Source organism: Lygodium microphyllum, chromosome 16 (genome assembly GCF_053477565.2).
Source record: "Lygodium microphyllum isolate KBCC chromosome 16, Lygodium_microphyllum_v1.1.10, whole genome shotgun sequence".
In the NCBI taxonomy this organism is placed as follows: domain Eukaryota; kingdom Viridiplantae; phylum Streptophyta; class Polypodiopsida; order Schizaeales; family Lygodiaceae; genus Lygodium; species Lygodium microphyllum.
This window is the reverse complement of record NC_141150.1, coordinates 73,150,366-73,158,088: the sequence shown is the minus strand read 5'-3', so window position 1 is coordinate 73,158,088 and position 7,723 is coordinate 73,150,366.

Below are 7,723 nucleotides of genomic sequence, written 5' to 3'. Positions count from 1 at the left end.
CCTTGACTGGGCATTACAATTTGTTAGTCGTTCAGTACATAGTCTAGGTTAGGGACATATGCTTTCAATACACTGGCATGGGATACATTATGTACTTTCAAGTTACTAGGGAGTTGCATCTTCTAGGCATTTGGCCTTGGATACTTTAGCACCTTATATGGTCCACAATACCTGAGACTTAGCTTCTTGAATTTCCCCAAAGATACGAAACTTTTCTTTGGTCGAACTCATAAGAAAACGATGTCACCTTCTTTGAAGATGCATTTTTTCCTTCGTTGATTGGCATATGCCTTCTGTCAATCCTTGGCGGTTTGAATATCTTGCTAGATTTCACTTTGCTAATCCATTTTTTCCAGCATTTGCCTAGATGCTTCTAGCCATAGGGTAGCATTGCAAAAATTTAATGGTGTGAGACAATCTTGCCCATGTAGTGCCTGAAAATGAGTCATCAAAATACTTTGATGGTATGATGCATTGTAGGAAAATTCAACTAAGGGTAGGTATTGGATCCACCGTTTGGGTTCCCTATTACAATAAGCGCTTAGTATGCCCTCAATAACTTGGTTGACCCACTCTGTTTGACCATCTGTTTGGGGATAATAAGCAGTACTGAAGTAGAGCTGGGTTCCTAGAGCTTTGAACAAACTCTTCCAAAATTTTGAGGTGAAGAGAGAATCACGGTCATTGATGATTCTTTGGGGTAATCCATGTAACCTAAAATTTTTCTTAATGAAAAGCTTGGCAATATTGGAAGCCTTGTAATTGGTTTTTATAGGAATAAGGTGTGTAACTTTTGTTAGCATATCAATGACTACCATTATGGAGTTATATCCTTCTTGTATCGGGGGTAATCCAACTATGAAAGCCATGCTGATATACTCCCATTTCATTTGAGGGATGTCAAGTGGCTGGAGTTTTCTTGGCAACTTGGCACGCTCAGCCTTAATTTGTTGATAGTTTAGGCATTCAGTGACATACTTGAGTACAACACCCTTGAGTCTTTCCCAATAGAGGCTTCTTCTAACTGTATTAAGAGTCTTAGCATAACCAGGAGGACCAACAAATGGGGAATCGTGAGCTTCCTAAAGAATTTTTCTTTTGAGTTCTTGACTTGCAGGAATACATAGTCTTGTCCTGTAATAGACAACCTCCTCATTTATGAAACAATCTTGATACTTAGTCTTGAGGTTTGGATTTGAATCCTTGACGGAAATTTCTCTTAACAAGTTTTGATAGCTTGGATCCTTCACTGCCTCTTCTCTAGCCATTTCTATGAGAGGGTTACCAGGCATTGAAATCATTGTGGCAAGAGTTCCAGCCCTAAAGGGTTTTTCTAGGATTAGAGCATTAAGGAATGATTTACGGCTTAGGGCATCTACAATCACAATCTCCTTACCTAGTCTATACTTGATTTCAAAGTCAAATTCTTGCAAGGTCTCAATCCATCGCCGTTGTCTCATATTGAGATCTGGTTGGAGTAAAAATCCACTTTAGGCTCTCATGATCAATAAGACTAGAGAAAATCTATTACCAAGTAGGTAATGTCTCCATAGTTTAAAGGCATGAATTACAGCAAGCAATTGTAGATTATGTGTGCATAGTTTCTTTCATGGATCTTTAATTTTCTTGAAGCATAGGCTACTAGATGTTCTTCTTGATCAGGGCAAAGAGAGAAAGGAGATGGCTACAATCTTGCTCGTTTTCATGGAGGATTTAGAAATTTGATTTTTCAATCTTTCTCTTTACTCTTTACTCTCTCCTCTTAGCGGTTGTTCATATGCATCAATTCAAGAGAGAAGGGAGAGGATTGTGATGAAGAATTAGGACCAAATGATGATGCTGAGCGATGGAGGACATAGATCGAGAGTTGAGAGAGTGTGTAACTGGCAAAGGAGAAGCGACAGTGGCCTCCTGTCTATGAGACACGAGCCTTGGAATCACGGTTTCTATGTGTAAGTGAGCGATTCTTTTATTTTATGAAAAATGATCGGAGAAAGTGTTTGATTTTGTTTGTTCTTGGTTTCCCATGTTGCTTTCTCTTTGAAATATGAAAGAAAACCAAAAAATATGATGATATAATAATTTTCAATAAAACCTATAAGTTGTGATTTTGATAAAAATAATAGAATTTGGGGTTTTTGTTGAGTGTTTTGGGGTCATATGGGTTAAAAATGGATATGAAAATAATGTTGAATGTCCTTGATTAGTAAGAACTCATAAATCTGAAATATCATATTTTTATGAAGAAATAAATGGAAAAATTTAAAAAAATTTAGTTTTTTGCCTAAAGAATTAAGAAAAAATACATTATATGTTTATGAGCATATAACAAGGCTAGAGCATGAGGATTAAGCCTCAGTCTAAGCCTAAGTCAAGCCTTTTTTCTATGCTATAGTGTGTTTTTATCAATTTTAACATTAAAAACTACATAAAAATGAACCCTACACCTATCCAATGAATGCAAAACCCAAACGATAGGAGGGAAAGAGGGTTTGTGAAAGTGCTTAGTTGTTGAAAATGATTCAAATTCTAATCTACTTGTCTATGCACAACATATAGGATGGATTATCATTTGAATTAAGAAGACTACTAGCGCAAAGAAACTCGGTGTGCTAGTCTCTGTCAACGCTGCACGTATGCTTGGTTGGAAAATCATTGAAGGGTTGTTTTTGCACTTGACCTAGCTAGTTTCAAATGATAAAATGTTTGAGCACAATGGTCATCCACACTTGCATCAAGCATGACATGGTATCAAACTTGGATGCATTGCAATTTCTTTCCAAACAATGACCTACGTAGAGTGTGTAAGGAAACCCAAGCTTGGTAAGAAAATATCAAATCTCTTGGATCGTCTAGAATATATAAGAGTGGAGACTGTTTGTATGTTCTTTATGTTAGAGAAGAGCATCGAGGGGCCAATCCTCTTGGTGTAGAAGAGCTATAGTGGGACCACGGCATTTAGTCAGAGGGGTGCCTCCTTTATGTTTGTATTACGGGGTATATTATACCAAGATGTATGGGATCTCCCTCTGAGGAGTAAGGAAGGGAAATCGTTGGACTATGTTCTACTACAAACACAATATCTACATTAGTATTTAGGGCAGAGTGTCCCTTAGATGCTTTATCAAATTTTGAGAAGAGGAAAATTAGACAGCAGGCTTTGAAATTTTCCTTGAGCGTAGGAACACTATATCGATAGTGGTTGATGATATATATTGCCAATGTGTGATGCCTGAGGAGGTTCCATTCATTTTGGAAGAGTGTCATGACTCCCCTTGCGGAGGGCACTTTGCTAGACAACTAACTTCCCAAAAAGCTTTAAGAGCCGAATATTGGTGGTCGCCCATTTTCCAATATGCATTTGAGTATGTCAAGAGATGTGATACTTGTAAACAATGGCATGATAGTAGGGAGAATAGGAAGCAACCACTTACTCCTATTATAGCTATACTTCCCTTCGAGAAGTGGAGCATCGACTTTGTGGATCCTATTACCCCGTCATCTTCTACATAGAAGAGATATATCATAGTGGCGACTGACTATTTTACAAAGTGGTCAGAAGCACGAGTGACGAGGAAGGACGATGCAAAGGAGATTGCTAGTTTTCTACTGGAGCAAATTATATGCCAATTTGGTCCATCCAAATAATTAATATTGGATCATGGAACCCATTTCCTAAATAAGGTGATTAAAAGCCTGATTGAAACATGGCAAACTAAGCATAATAAAACAACTCCTTATAACACACAAGAAAATGGGCAAGTTGAAAGTACAAACAACTAGCTTGTGGGAATTTTATCGAAAATAGTGTCAAAAAAGAAGCAAGACTGGGATAAGAAACTATATGTGACGATGTGGCCGTATAACCCGATGTTTAAATGAGCCACTGGCTATACCCCATTCAAGCTAGTCTATGGGGAGGAGTGTGTTTTGCCCTTAGAGATTGAGTTGCTGACCATAAGATTCACAACAATCAATCATTCTTTGGGTGATGAGGATGCCCTCTTCAAGCACTTTACGACTCTGGCCCACTTGGATAAGCTCAAATTGCAGAGTATGTTGCACCAGGAAGTAGTTAAGCATTGGATGAAGCAGCTACATGATTTAAAAGCAAAGAAATATACCTTTAAGAAGGGACAATTAGTTCTATATTATGATGCATGTAGAGAACTGTTTGCAAGAAAACTTGAGCCCAAATGGGACGGTCTCTACAAGATCATAAGAATAGGGAAAAATAAGTCCACATCATTACTGGATGATGTTGAGGGAGTGGAGTTAAAAAAAAGGTTAATCTTAATAAGATTAAACCTTATTATCTCTAAATGCACTAACAAAATACTTGCAGGTCAATATTGGGTTGATTAGAGACCTACAAGAGACAAAAGAGGTTGATGGGGCGGTTGATTCCTTATCTGGAACACCCATACTTAGAGTAGAGATATCATCAGGGAAAGCTTATTTGGTGGAGTAAAGGCTATAAAGTGACTGAGCAAGAGGACAGATCTTTCATTTGGGAAATCAAAGTCTTCTATCATCATTACTTGCGAATCTTGACAAGCATCCATGTTATATTCAAGGAAGAAGATGGGATGGAGCCTTTAGTACATCCTCTGAATATGCTAAATTTTGATTATCATAATTACAAGTAGAGGTGACGATGGAGCATCCAGGGGCCCCAATAAGAAAGGGAGTATAGGGGTGGTTATTAGAGATCCCCGATGTAGAGTTGTGATTAAATTAGTTGTTTATCTTGGGGTTGGCTTTACCAACAACATGGCAGAATACAAACCTTTAATCATGGGACTCAATATTTCTAAGAGAGGCAGTATTTGTCGGTTGTTAGTAAAAGGGGATTCCCAGTTAGTCTTGAACTAGCTAAATGGGACTTACACAGTACAAAATCCCATTCTTTCTATGTCTTATTGCACTGCTATGACCATGCTTGACGGGTTTGAGTGAGTGTCTCTTCAGCTGGTTTCATGCTATTGGAATCAGTTTGCGAACTCATTAGCCAACTTTGCTTATGAAGAAGCCCTTTTCTTCAACTATGGTCCTAGTATGGATATCTCTATTAATTATGAGATAGGACCCCATTGATTATGGGGGCTTTTATCAGAACATGCCCCATATGGCAGGTGATGGTTAGTATGGGTGATGAAAAGAGTGACCGAGACCCATTTGCCTTTGTTATCTTGGACCCATAGGTTGGTTAGATGACACGTTATACGGACACCTCTTGCTATTTATGCAGGAGGCATGGGTCACAATTTGATGCATTTAGTTTAGGGCAAGAGCCCTACTTCCTCCTTGGGAAGGAGTATCTTCTTGTCTATTAGCAAAGATCCACAAGGGGGATATATACGAGCTGTTGTGTTTTATTTCATTAGGCCAAGAGGGTTGGTTCTTTTTAGGGTTTCAATGCTTGATTTCCATTAGGCCAAGAGGGCTGGTTTTTCTCAAGTTTCACTACTTTATTTCTTTCATCCAAGATGACCAGTTTTGTTGGTTGTGAAATATTTTATTTCCTTAGGCCAAGAGGGCCATATGTATGTTTGGTGCATGTACATTTAATGGTGTTCTGTTTTAGTGATTGCATCACACAAGTTGATGAAGTCACTTGAGGGAGCCTTTGTTGCTTGCAAAGGAGCTTCTTGTGGCCATTCCACGTGGTTTCCCCTTTCTGACTTTTTTCCCTTGAGCTGGTTAGGTATATCTAGGAGACCAACATTCAAGGCATGAAGTCCTAGGGTTGGTTAGGTATATCTCGGGGAGATTGGAGTAGTTGTCTACCTCCTGTTAGGACATTGTTAGGCAATAAAGACCTATGCTAGAGGGTAGTCCTTGTCACCCTGTCATGCCTGCTTGCTAGGAAACTATCCTAGGAGTCCATGTTAGTGTGAAAGGCAGTTAGCGAATCTTGCCAATATATCAAAAGAAGAGAAAGTTCTAAATTACAAAGTTGTGTAAAAAGGGGTTCTAACCCCTCAATAAAAAAAGAAAAAGAAAAATGAAGAAATCTCCTACAACCAGTTGCTTATTGCCTTGTGGAGGCTTGGTAGGTTCATGGGGATGAGTCAAACCCATGCCTTGTCTTTCTAGGGGTAGCAGCTAGCTAAAAAGCACAGAAAGGAAGGTTGGAGCAAAAATAAAGTGAGCGTTAAAAAGGATTTAGTGTCACCTTGCGAGAGCTTGGAGGTGCTTGGGTACCGAGTCAGGACTTGAGACTGATGCCCTATTCTCCTTGGGTCACTCTACGCTCAACTCCCTCCTTTTTACATGCCCGAGTATGAAACCTTGAATGGAAAATATGATGCCTAGGCTATAGGAGTCCTCGCCTAGTAGGAGGTCCTGGTCCAGTTATCTTCAGTTAGATAGGTAGTTCAAACCCCCACTAGGATGGCCTTTTTGATAGGCTTTTTAGCCAGTCCGTGTTAGAGAAATTGGTTAGAGACACTCTGGATTTCTGTCAGATTATGTTGGCCCTATCCCTTGTGGATTTTCATGCCTTGACTTTTTTAGGGGGTAGGGGGAGAGCTGTTCTTGTGCTTTGTTGATCATCTGTTTTGTATTAGCTTGATGCTCTTTATGATTATGTATGTGTAGATTTGTTCGTGGGATTCGACGAGCTAAGTCGCCCTATCCCGTGGTCGCCAATGAGAGCTGGATTCTAGGAGCCGATCGTGAGCTATGCTTGAAGAATTTGAGGCTTTTTTTTTAGCAAGAAGTGCCCAGGAAGCACTAAAGACCAACTTTTCATGAAAAATCAAACGGTGGCAGATAGGGAAAGCTAGAGTTTTCCTAGATGCATTTCGACGTTAGAAATCCAACATGAGTCTCAGTTTGTCGATCAGAGGTTGTTTGATCCCCATTTAATCCCCTCAAGGTTTAGCATTATAAAGCAGCTATTAGATCGGGGAGCCAGAAAGTGCATGACAAAAGCCAGGTTTATAGATTTCAATGCTGCGAAGCCGGTTATCCAGACGGATCTCGAATTCGAGTACGTTTGCCCATCCAAAATCGAAATATCCACTTGCAAGCCAATATGAACACAAAAGCCTAAACCGGTTATTTTAATGTTTTAGAGCTTAGGCTTAATAAGAAGCCTCAAATTAATGCAAAAACTATCGAACAAGAGGGGGGGCTCAAATTTTTTTGCACCTCCTCAAAATCACATGATGACGCTTCAATCTTAACCCATTTGGAGAGAGAGAGAGAGAGAGAGAGAGAGAGATTCTCGATCAAGGTAGAGAGACAAAGGAGGTGGCTATAATATTGCTCATTTTCATGGAGGATTTAGAAATCTCATTTTTCAATATTTCTTTCTCCTCTTAGTGATTGTTCATATGCATCAATTCAAGAGAGAAGGGGGAGAGTTGTAATAAAGAATCCGGACCAAATGATGATGTTGGAGCAATGGAGGACATAGATCGCGGGCTGAGAGAGTGCATCAACAGAAAAGAAAAAGCGTCAACGGCCTCTCGTCTACGAGATACGAGCCTTGGAATCACAATTTCTATGCGTAAGTGAGTAGTTCTTTTGTTTTATGGAAAATGATTGAAGAAAGTGTTTGATTTTGTTTGTTCTTGATTTCCCATGCTACATTCTCTCTGAAATATGAAAGAAAACCAAAAAATATGACAATATAATAATTTCTCGCAAAACATACAAAACCCATAAGTTGCGGTTTTGATAAAAATAATGGAAATTTGGACTTTTATTAAGT